Here is a 12524-nt window from a genome sequence, read left to right as displayed (position 1 = left end):
TGTTACAAAGAGTTCGGTGCATAAATTCAGTCCCCTAGATAAAAAGTACATATTAGCTGCATGGTTATGAATTAGGTGTGTTATATATATAGAAAGCCTGTCCTCTGGACAGTCACCAAATGTAAGAGCAATTTGTTCTCTATGAAATGCTTAGATTAAAAAAACAAAGTCAAAGTAGGATATCTCTGTCCATTTACAGTCCAGGAAGTCATTGCATCTGGTCTGACACAGGTTATTTTCAGATATCTTTTAACAATAAAAGCAGACCTCTTTAACTGTTACGTGAGGTTGCAATGTATGCTAGTTAGCAGAACTAACATTGGAGGACTGTACAGAGCAATCTGTTCTCTGCAGATCAGGGCAGTAGTATGTAATGAACTTAAGAGCCCAAGTTCATTGACTTTCAGTAGGACTCAGTTTCCTAAACCACTAAACCATGAGATTATTTTGGTTAGCCTGAATGGTGCTCTCACATCAGACCCCTCCTCAAAGGGTTCCTGTGCAGTGTTTTTGATGAGGCTATCCATGCTGGGACACAGCGTCACAGCTCCTCTCATATCGCAAGACGTAAAGCACCTTCCTCAATACCTGGAGAAATCCCTTCCTACACACCTCTATTTTAAGCCATTGAGAATACCTTAGTGAGCGATATTTGGAAATGTGACCTGCATGTGTGCTGGCCCCCATGACTCTTTGTTGGTGTGTAGTGCATAGGACATGTTCGCTCATCATCCAACAGCAGATGGGCCGGAATCATGGTGTGCTGCATGTCCTGCCATGGCTTCCCAAACTGCTTGAAGTCAGCTGTGTGTTCTTAATAACATTAAGGGTTCCAAGCAATCCATGAAATTGAGATATTTAATAGGTCTTTAAAATAAGTAGCTGGGATCTGCACCATGCTATGACATCCATTATATGTCTTGTGTGCCCTGGAGTGAGATGGACACACATCACAGAGCAAAGCACAGCTGCAGGGAGCAGGCCCTGGAGAGCACTGACGCCTGAGCTACCCCCATACTCAGCTCACTCTGAAAGAGATCCAGGGAGGGAACTGATGTACAGTGAGTGCGAACAATCAGGGACTGTGGCAGCCTCACCTGTGGACTGCCATATTGCAGTAATGTAATGTAATGTAATGTAATGTAATGTAATGTAATGTACATGCTGCCATCACCAGATCGTTTATCTGCAACAAAATATTATGTATCCTTATGAACATACCAGACAATGGGAAAGTACTAAACCAAGAAAAATTTCCCCTCCCCTCCATTGTCCTTTCTTAATCTTATTCCTTCAACCAAAGTAGTCGTCATATCCAATGCATCCCAATATCTAGGACAAGCTGACTAGTGCCTTCCCAGAAGGGTCTGCATCCTTATCAACTTCTCATACAATAAGGGCATAGCCTTTCTGCTGGTAAACCACGGACTTCTTTTTGGTTCTTTCTATTTTTTTCACTACTTTATCCCTAGAATTGTAAGTCAGGTGGACGGTTTTTTGTCTGCATTTTTTAAATTATTGTTCTGTGGGATGTGCTCGAGAGTACCAACATTTTAATTGTCAAATATCAATACTTATGATATTTAGCTTATTGTTAAGTGTCAATGTCACATTATTGGCAATCGTTAGGCCAAGGTTAAATTTACTCTTTGCATAATTTTACTCTTTGCTCTCAAAGAGGCAGCATTCATACTGTATATGTTTGAAGTGCGACAGTAGCAGGAAGAGGTCTCTCTCTCTTTTTTCTTTTTATGGATGTATAACTCCTAAATTATTTACACCTACAAAACATTGCATTATGGGACTTGCAACAATAAAAGAAAATTTTCAGACAAAATGAAATCCGAGCAAAGCCTTTTCTCAGTATTCTAAACCTTTTAGATTGCAGAAAATATTGTATTTTTTCCTAGAAAAGATTTCTGTACAGATAGAGGGGAATGATTATTATATTTGCAATGATAATGAGACCAGTAGTTCAGTTCCTAAGGGTATGAAATGCTCATCTGCTTTTAGAGTACAGTGATTGCAGAAGAGTCATAAAATCTCCCAAATCTGTATATCCCAGTTAAGTCCGCATGTCTGTTTCTTGGTGAATATAGAACAACCTTTTAAAATCCGACTTCCACTATCAGCACGCCTAGCATTCTCCAGCCAATACCACACTGCATCTCTCCAAATGATTTTTGCCTGAAGGAAAACTACAAACAGCCTTTTCCATCAGTTAAGTGTATTAACTGAAGACCACAGGAAATCTGCTGCTATCTTTTCTGGATCTGACATCTGTTACAGAAATCTCACAGAATAGTTGCGGTTGGCAGGGACCTCTGGAGGTCTTCTGGTCCAACCCCTCCTGCTCAAGCAGGGCCGCCTAGAGCCGGTTGTGCAGGACTGTGTCCGGATGGCTTCTGAATATCTCCAAGGAGGGAGACTACACAGCCTCTCTGGGCAACCTGTGCCAGTGCTCGGTCACCCTCACAGTAAAAAAGTGTTTCCTGATGCTCAAGAGGGAACCTCCTGTGTTTCAGCTCAGATTCTGTTATCTGGTGTTTCAGTTTCAATCCCAACCTGAACATACTCTGATTTGACAGCTTTATATTCTTGTTACAGCAGGGAAATGAAGGATTTCTTGATAGCTCTGTCTCTCCTGCTGACGAAGAGGTCGGCCGTTTTATTGTTGGCACAACTGATGGTAACTCACAGGGCTGAAAAGGTTCTGTTGCTGTAGCATCTACCTTATGCACTTACACGGCCTATGGTAAAGGTATCAGGATATCTCAACTGTTTACTATTTTACACTTCAAAACATTTCTGTGAGTTATGGAAACTTTGTTATCTTTCTTTTGTAGCTGAAGAAGCCAGAGACAAGAGAAGGTCAGTCAGTCAGTCATTTGTCAAGGGGTACCCATATGGGTAGCTGTAGTAGAGGAAGGCACTGATCCCACTTTCCAGAGACTTCCCTGCAGTCCTTGCTCACAGGGAGCGTATCACTCTTCTCACCCAATGATGATGATGTCCTTCATCAAAACAAGACTTTATGTAGTGCTGGCTGGACAGAAACATTCCCTGATGTATCTATCTCATCTGCTGTCATTGTTGATGGCTCATGGAGGACATATCTTACATGAGCCTGGTTTGCAGACAAAGTACTTATTTTAACAGGATAATATTTCATTCTGAGTTCTAAAGTGAAAACAAAATGTTGGTGATTTTTATTTTTTATATTCAGAGTATCTGAGCCAACATTCAAATTTTTTCTTTTTTTTATTTGCATGCATTTTATGGTTGCATAAAAAGACTAAACAAAATACTGATCCAGAAATAAATCTTTCCCATCAGATAGATTTCAGACTGGAGAAACTGAAATGAAATATTCTGTGCTGTCTTCAGATGAAGGGAACCAACACATTCAAATCCAGTGAGTACTAGCTACGGGTACAGTGGAAAATTACAACTAGACTTTTATTATGTCAAACTTCCACTGCCTTTAATAACTAAAAGCTTATAATATCAGCTTTTCTCCTGAAAATGGCTGCATAGTAGCAGAAATTGTGTAAAGGGGTGTTACAGACTCTCTTTGACTTAAGATCAGACAGCAGGCTATAAGCATAGCAGGCATTATAATAGTTGTTTTTAAGACAAGAACATTCTTCCTACCAGCTTCCATCTCTACATTATAAGAGAAAATGGTGGCATTAGCAGACACCTTCCTCTTTCTAATCCCTAACAATAATGTTAGCCAAACTGTACTGCCTATTTGTCACATCTAACCAGACAGCTCTCAGTAGAAATCAGTAAGATAAAAGGGTTTTGGTGGTTTGGGGTTTTTTCCCTCATTGCATACAGGCCAGCTAATCTTTTTGCTGGGAATGTGAGACAAGTCAACTGTTTCTCTAACTTCAGCTTTCATAGCTCAGTAGATTTTTTGTGTTGTTGGTCTAGATTTGTCTACATGCCAGTTCTTCTCCTGGAAAGGTGCCTTTATAGTCTCTTTCTGTCTGATCAGTCTCCCTTTTGCACGTTGGCACCCAGGTTCTCCTGGCAGATGTACCCACCATTGTGGTGGGATTCTGAAGTGGCCAGTGCTCTGGGGTTTCAGTGAAAGTCGTGATGTTAAAAACTTCTCAAGATCAGGCATGAAATCAACAGGTTTGGCATATTAGAAAGTATGTCTGAGTTAGATCTATAGGTTGCATCATTTTTATCAAGCCTTTAGAAACAGCCTGCCAAAATTCTTAAGTGGATGTTTGTAAAACAAGTATTTTTTTGCCTTGAAAACTAACTTTTCTTTAAATAAACATAACTAACAATAAACATAACTAACAATAAACATACATTACTTAAGCTACTTCTCAGCATTAACTTTGCTTTATCCACTGAAAAGTACAGTGTCAGTAATATGCAAAAAGATACTGGCATATCTTTAGGGTTTTGTTACAGGTGTAACATTCTCAGATCTAATCATAAACAGATTAAACAAAATGACAGGCTGGAATGTAATTACCATTGAGGAAATAACTGCCGTGCCTTCGCTTATGAGCTGCATGAGAGAGCTTTACACTCTCTTAAACAAAAGGCGGTGTCAACTGCAGGATACAGTTTTAGATTGTTTTCTTGGTTTTGAACCGCACACAGGACAAACTAGTCCATTAATTTTGTATTTCCCCTGGTTTATTGCCTGTCTGATTTCTTGTCTCCACTCGTTGGAATGAAAACTTGCTGCTTTCTTCGTTGGCAGGTTGAAGCAGAGGTTGCATCGGATAGCCCCGCTCTCGTCAGCCCGTGCAGTGGTCAGGCAGGTGGGGGCACTGCCAGCCCCCAGCACATTACTGAGTTCATCTCAGCCCAATAACTGAGCAGGACATCTCTGGAAAACTGAGGTATTGAAAGAAAAACAGCAAAAGCCTCCAAGCAAAGCAAGCTTTGCTGTGCGTGCTAAAAGGTGGCCAGAAGAAGAACTCCCTCTCCTTCACCAGCAAGCCTCTTTCTGGTGTCCTGGGGAGCCAGGCTTCTGCCAGGGATGCAACACAAGAGCATATAGCAATATGGAACTGTGTAAAAGTATATATAGATATATCCTGTATTCCAGCATGAAACATGGGTGCTGCTTTTCCTCCTGCATATTCAGTATGCCCGTACCCATGGTTGCAGCCATTCCCCCAAAAGGTTGTACATCATGAACGGAGTTCTGCTTTTCTAGCAGGTGGCTGAGTGTATCTTCCTTCCAAACTCTATGAAACACCACTTTGTATCCACTCAGACTAAAATATTTTTCTTCTGACATATCTCTGCTAATGTCTCTCCACTTTCCGTCAGGTTCAAATCTGACCTGTCACTCTTTAATGTCCACTCTAATTTCACATCGTGTACAACTCTTCTCATTTTCAGCTCTTTCTCTTGCAACTCTTTTATTCCCATCTTCAAGACAGAAGAGACTGCATCTTCCATGTCTTTCCCTGCTGCTTCTCTTTTATGCCTGCTACTGGAAGCTCTTATCCTCCACCAAATAGCCAATACCTTTCTCATTAAGATTTCCTCTGTCAGGCTCTTCAGCAACAATCCAAGAAATGAAACAATCATTGCTTTCCTTGGTGGTTTGGTCATTTCTTGTTTTCATGGGGTAGAAGTTGAGTACCTTTTAATGTTAAGTTTGTTTGCCTCATGTCATACTTTCTAGTGGATGAAACTAACAAAATGATGGAAGACAGCAGTAAATATTGACCTTCATGACTTCCTTGCTCTCTGCTTCTTCCCTTCTGAAAAGAAAGCTTTTGAAGTCCTCTGTACTTTCAGTAGCACTGATGCTATCCCTCATGCTGCCTCTGAGACCTTCCTGCAGCTCCCCATCCTTCAGCATGCTAGGTTCACACTTCTACACTTCAAATAGCTACAATCTGCAATTATATATTAACTCTCATTTTCTCTTTCTCCTCCCACCCTTGATTGTCTCCCCGTCTCACACCTATCCACTTTATTTTAATGGTGTCTCTTATGCTTATAATTCTATATCTAATCCATCAAGAAATCCTTCTTCCTTGAATTCGAAAGCCCACTTCTTGCTTTCTCTGCCGTGTGTTTTTTTACTGGGACAAAGTACCGCCACCTTCTTCCCTGAATGTTTTGACTAAATTTGTTTCTCTTGAAGACTTTATACTGTAAGTTCAAGTACAGTTTTAAAATACACAGTGGTGTAAATGTGAAGCATAATATAGATTAGAAGCTGAGGAAGTAAAATATCCTTTGTTTCACCAACGGGCTGTAAGCATTCAGAACTGGATATATGTTGAGCACACAAGGTTTTGGCTTTTATTTTCATTAAAAGGAAAGGCACTATCTGTAGGCATGAGCAGGCATTCCTGCATATGCAGTGGGGAATACAACTGACACTGAACTGTCTTCTGGGAGGAAAGATTAAAGACCTGCTGCTGGTGTACCCCAGCTCCAAACAGCACAGTGCTTACTAAACAGACCCAAACTTGTTTATGTGCATAAACAAGCCTATATACCAAGAGTGTCTATATACAAACATAGAGATGTATCAAGGCTATGTGTCTGTTGGTATGCAGGCACCTCTGAGACCTGATAGAAGGAAGATAATTTTGGAAAAATTGAAATAACAGTGTATAAATTACATGAGAGAGTAAGAATTTAAGAATGGATCGTTCCAGCAGGGGAGGAGTGCTATACATTAAGGAAAGTTTGGAAGGAGATGAGGGAACTTGATTAACACACAACATTCTCTATCAGTGTATTCTTGGCGATTGCACAGGATGCCCAGCAGCTGCAACTCCAGGAGCACATGAAGGGTAGACTATGAAGCTGTCCTATAATCACCCAGGGGAGAGACCACCTGGACTGTGACTGCTAAGGGACACTTAGCAGACACTTAGCACTTAGAGAAGTGACAAAGGCAGAAAACATGTTAATAAAAGACAGGTCTCAGTCCTCCCTGCTTCTTTCTGCACCTCCGTGCCTAGATATATGCCCTGATGGGACATTATTCTGAGGCTACATTTTCAGACATCATAGGTATTTTAAAGCTACTATCTCTTGGAGCAGCTGGTTAGAAAACCAACAAGCAGAGAAGCATGATTTGATGTAGTCCTCATGGGATCAGCTCACAGGTCCTAGTCTGAAGCATTACTAAACATCTATCTTGTAATGCTGACTGCAATATACTCACATTCATAAGCTGTGTAGAACTGACAAAAGCCCCCCAAAAGACAGGAGAAAAACTCTTAGTCCCACGCTTCAGTATCTCTTAGCTTCAGAACCAGGAATGGCATAAAAATGACATAGTTTCTTCAAAGGAAATGAAAAAGTCCTGATAAGAGAATAAAATGATTGCAGGTGGCAGGGAGGTTACATAAAAGCATTAGATTAGAAGCTCACAGTAAATATATTCCTATCCAAAAGAAGTTTAAAAGGTCAAGAAAGACTGTGCGGTCTTGCAGCAGAGCAACGATGTTTCTGGGAGTAAGGAGCTACCCCATAAAATGTAGAAGCAATCTCCAAAACTGAAAACTGGAAAAATCATATACTCTAGCACACTGAGTGTAAACCCATTGCAAGACAGGCCAGCATGAGTTTGAGGAACAGCTAGATTAAGACATAAATGTTAGCAACAAATCTTTTCCAGGCATATCAGAAACGGCATGTCTGTTAGAAAACTTGTAGGACCAAAAGGTAGTTCAGTTGTAAAAGGATTGCTCAAGGAAGATAAAGAAGTAGCAGAAAAGCTAAATGCAGGATTTGCATCAACAGTCAGTATGGCAAAGCCTGGGTCTAGTCTTACCCCTCAGCCTTTCTTTACAGGAGGCAGAGTAGGGGAACCGTCTCAGTCAGAACTGTCAGCAAAAGACATTTTAGGACGATTTAAAAGAAATCAATAGAGCATTGTCAGTGCTGATAGCATTTGCCCAGTGGGTCTTAGATAATTCAGATTTGAAACGGTCATGCTCTCAGCTGTGGTGTACAACCTATCACTTAAATTGGCCTCAGTACAAAAGGAAAGGAAGACAGCAAATACAATGCTGGTTTTTAATAAGGACTCCTGGGGAATCTGAGAAACTACAGACTAGGAAGTTGTATTTTTGTACTGGGCAGATTAGTAGAAACTATAATAAATAACACAACTAGCAGTACACATGAATTATTTGATTTAATAGGGGAGAATTAACCTAGGTTTTGCAGGAAGAAGTAATGGGTCTCAAACTTGTTTCAGCACATGGAGGACTCATTAAATAGCGGCTTACCACTTAGCTAGTTTATTTACTTGGCTTGGATTTCAGAAAGATTTTTGATAATATACCTTTCCAAAAGCTCTTAGAGAAAGTAGGTTGCTAAGGGGTAAGAGGGAAGGCCTTCTGCAAGAGTAATAGCTAGCTAAAAGATAGGAAAGACAACAGGAAGAAATGATCAGCCTCAAAAGGGCAGTGATGGGGTGATAGGATCCGTACTGCTGGGTATATTCATACATGAGCCATAAAAAGGATTACATGATGTGTTTGTAAAACTCAAGTATATGTAAGTTTTCTGACTTTACAAAATTGTTTAAGGTAGTTAAAAATAAAACTGATCACAAAGAGCTACAGAATTGTATTGTGACACTGAACAACTGTTGACAGCTGCAAAGAAATGCACTTGAGAAAAATAACCCTGACATTAACTATTGCTTAGTCAAAAGATGGATCTTACATTTATTGTGGATTGCTTTATGAAAATGTCATCTCACTACTCACTATAATTCAAAATGAAAACAGAAGATTAAGTACTATCAGGCAAGGAGCAGAGAGCCAGCCTTTAAATGTCATTATAATAACACATAAACTCAATCACATTCCTGTGTTCTGGGTTTTGGTTGCCTCACTTCTAAGATACAGAAAAGATACAAACAAGAGCAAGGAGAAAAATCAGAGGTACAGCATGGCTTTCAAGCAAGATGAACTTAAACCGGCGCACACCAAATATAACGATTCTGCACCAACTGTATGAGGTTCGACAAGGCCAAGTGCCGGGTCCTGCACTTTGGTCACCACAACCCCATGCAACGCTACAGGCTTGGGGACGAGTGGCTGGAAAGCTGCCCTGCAGAAAAGGACCTGGGGGTGTTGGTCGACAGCCGGCTGAATAGGACCCAGCAGTGTGCCCAGGTGGCCAAGAAGGCCAACAGCATCCTGGCTTGTATCAGAAATAGTGTGGCCAGCAGGAGTAGGGAAGTGATCATCCCCCTGTACTCAGCACTGGCGAGGCTGCACATTGAGTGCTGTGTTCAGTTTTGGGCCCCTCACTACAAGAAGGACATGGAGGTGCTGCAGCGTGTCCAGAGAAGGGCGATGAAGCTGGTGAGGGGTCTGGAGCACAAGTCTTCTGAGGAGCGGCTGAGGGAACTGGGGTTGTTCAGTCTGGAGAAGAGGAGGCTGAGGGGAGACCTTACCGCTCCCTACAACTACCTGAAAGGAGGTTGCAGAGAGGTGGGTGTTGGTCTCTTCTCCCAAGTGACAAGTGATAGGACAAGAGGAAATGGTCTCAAGTTGCTCCAGGGGAGGTTTAGATTGGATATTAGGAAAAACTTCTTCACTGAAAGGGTTGTCAGACATTCAACAGGCTGCCCAGGTAGGTGTTTGTGTCACCATCCCTGAAGGTATTTAAAAGACATGCGAATGAGGAGCTTAGAGACATGGTTTAGGGATGGACTTGGCAGTGTTATGTTTATGGTTGGACTTGATGATCTTAAAGGTCTTTTCCAACCTAAACAATTCTATGAAAAAGTCATGACAAGGTTTTCCATAATGAAAAATGATAACTTCTACTGAAATCCATGCAACATTTCTGGGAGCAGGAGCTGTAGGTCTAACATTGTCTGGCTGTCAAGCGACTTCACATGCTGTTATTTCAGGTGTCCATGAAGAGTTATTTAGGGATGTTTTTACACGCAAGTAGTAACACACACTTGTGCAGACTACTCCTAGAAACATAGCAGTATTTGGCTAACAACGCATTACTATTTTGACTGTGTTTAGTCCATTGTATTTAAACAGCTGCTGCCATAATCCCTTCATGCAAATATTTGCTGCTTGACACTCCTGCTTCTCATTAAATACCAAGATTGAGGAACATCTGCCACTAAACTTTTTTTTTAAAACGATCCAGTAGAAGACTTATCAAGACTTATTTTTGTTGGCTTTTTAAAGCTCCTTCAGCTCAAGATCAGTGATTTGTTAAAGGAAAATAATTATGTCAGGCCTTCTGAATACCCGCTTTATATATTCATAAACATTCCCAGCCCAAAATCAATCTGGATCATAATCAGTTTACTTCTTTACTCAGCTACGGACAATTATTTCAAATCTATAAATGTCAGCATTCTGTATGATGATTAAAACCCTTTGTGGATCTGAAAGTCTCAGTCACAGACTGCAACATGGAAGTTATTGCAAAGATTTTTTTTTTATTCTCCTTGTTACACTGGCTTCAGTTTTCATCCTGTGGTTGCGTAGTTAACTTCACCCAGAGCACAGGTTTTTCCCTTTCCCTTTGTTCTTTTATCCTTTTTCACCGAGTTTCTCTTGCAGGCATTTGCTTTTTGCAGGCAGCGGGCCACATCACTGAGCACAGCTCTTGTTCAAGGAAAGCCTCGTACAGCGCACAACAATTCCCAGAGACGGGTGCACAAACCCGTACTGTTCCCAGGTGATCTCTTAAGTGCTCATAGCTGTCCCACGGAGCCGGGGTAGCTTATCACATTTTCAGTTAAAAGTTTGGTGATGAGAGAGCCCAGCAGTCAATGAGAGATCTTGAGGGCTGAGGACAACTTAATCCAGAAGACAGGAGCTGTGTGAGTGCTGGTGTTGGTCACTCTCTCAGGCATCCCCTGTGACTGACACTGCAATTTTCTGACCTCAGTTTCAAAGTTCAGATGAAGGAATCAGGTCTGGGCTTAACTTTCTGTTTCGTATTAGGCTTCTATAAATACACTGGATTTGCAAATGTAAGCATTACAGTCACACCAAATGCTTTCACAAAGAACAGTATTATCTTCTGCTCTTTTTAAGCCATTAAAAATTATTTTCTTTTGTTTTATTTCATGAAGTAACATATTTATTTTTAACATAACTACAACAATAGAACATCTTCATAAGTATATAGTTCTGGTCTTTCAGAAATGTTTAATAATGAAAACATGCGAAGCTCTAGCCTGTTTTCAGTGACTGCCCAGTGTTCATGCTTCCCTCCAGCTGAAGCAATGCCGAAGAGCCATCTGTTTCCCTGGTAGGTGCAACACCTCCCTTGATACTAGGTTACTGACTTGGTGGGCCTTACTCTTCAAAGTGTCTAATTATCTGCATTGTGTAGAGCAGTTGCAGAAGGAACCGGTAAGAGTGGCACCCACTGACTTCCAGAGAGTCGTGCCTCGTGCCCGGGGTACCTACTATGAGGTGACAAATGATGGGAGGGAATCAAACCTTTCACTTGTCTGCTGTGCCCTGGGCAGTGCTGGAACATCTGAGGCACTGACAGGTGGGATGAGGATCTCTTTCTCCAGCCACTCTTTGGAGAACTAAGACCTCTCTGCCTTTTCTCACAAACATTATTTACCAGGAGATTTCAGCTAAATTCATATTAATCTATAGCTATTTGGGACAGACAAATCAGTTTAAAAGGAAGGTGCTGTGGGGTTTGCTTGTTTCTGGAGGAGCATTTTGGTGGCTAGCACCTTGCTATGATTGCTGCAGCCACTGCCGCACATCTTCTTTTGGGGACAGTCGTAAGAAGAGCAGGGTGTTGTTGCTCATTAGGCTGATGACTGTCCAAGGTAGGTAGGGAAAACCAAGAGATCCATCGGTGACCTGGCACTGCAAATCCTCTGTCTAGAGCGTGTTTCCGGATTACAGCTGAAGCAGGCAAAGCTCCGTTGTACAGAAGCCAGCACGGTTGATATCTTGGCTATAGATTACAGGGTTATGCAACAAATGAAGCAATCCTAGCTGGAAAAATTTTTATGATGTGACCTAAAATTTGGCTCTTGCCGTGTGAAAGACCACAGTGTAATACAGTGGTGTGAATTTTGGTTGCTTAGCTCTGTACAGCTCTGTTTAGCAAAAGTGTATAAATAGCTGTGAACAAATAGCCTTTCAAAATTGTCACCAGCAAATTACTGATTCTCTGCCTCTTGCCATGAGAGCATTAAAAAGTATTTCAGATATTTATCAAAAAATAAATCCCTCTTTCATGAGAGATGAATAGAATTTTCTGAAGTGTTGATCTATACTCTTACAAGTTTATTGAATATTTTTGGCAAGTGAATATTTATAGACATTCCATACAAGCCTATAAACATGTTGTACAAAAGATATTTCAAACCTGAAATGTTTATGATACATATAACACTTATGTTGAACCTATAGGCAAATAATTTTTTAATGGAGGCAAAAAATTCTGCATTGATCTGCACCTCTCAACAGGGTAATACTTCTTCACAAGGTAAATAATTTCAAATGAAACCCTGGATATTGCTAACACCATCT

The sequence above is a fragment of the Gavia stellata genome, chromosome 3, assembly GCF_030936135.1.
Source record: "Gavia stellata isolate bGavSte3 chromosome 3, bGavSte3.hap2, whole genome shotgun sequence".
Lineage (NCBI taxonomy): Eukaryota > Metazoa > Chordata > Aves > Gaviiformes > Gaviidae > Gavia > Gavia stellata.
This window is presented reverse-complemented; position numbering follows the sequence as displayed.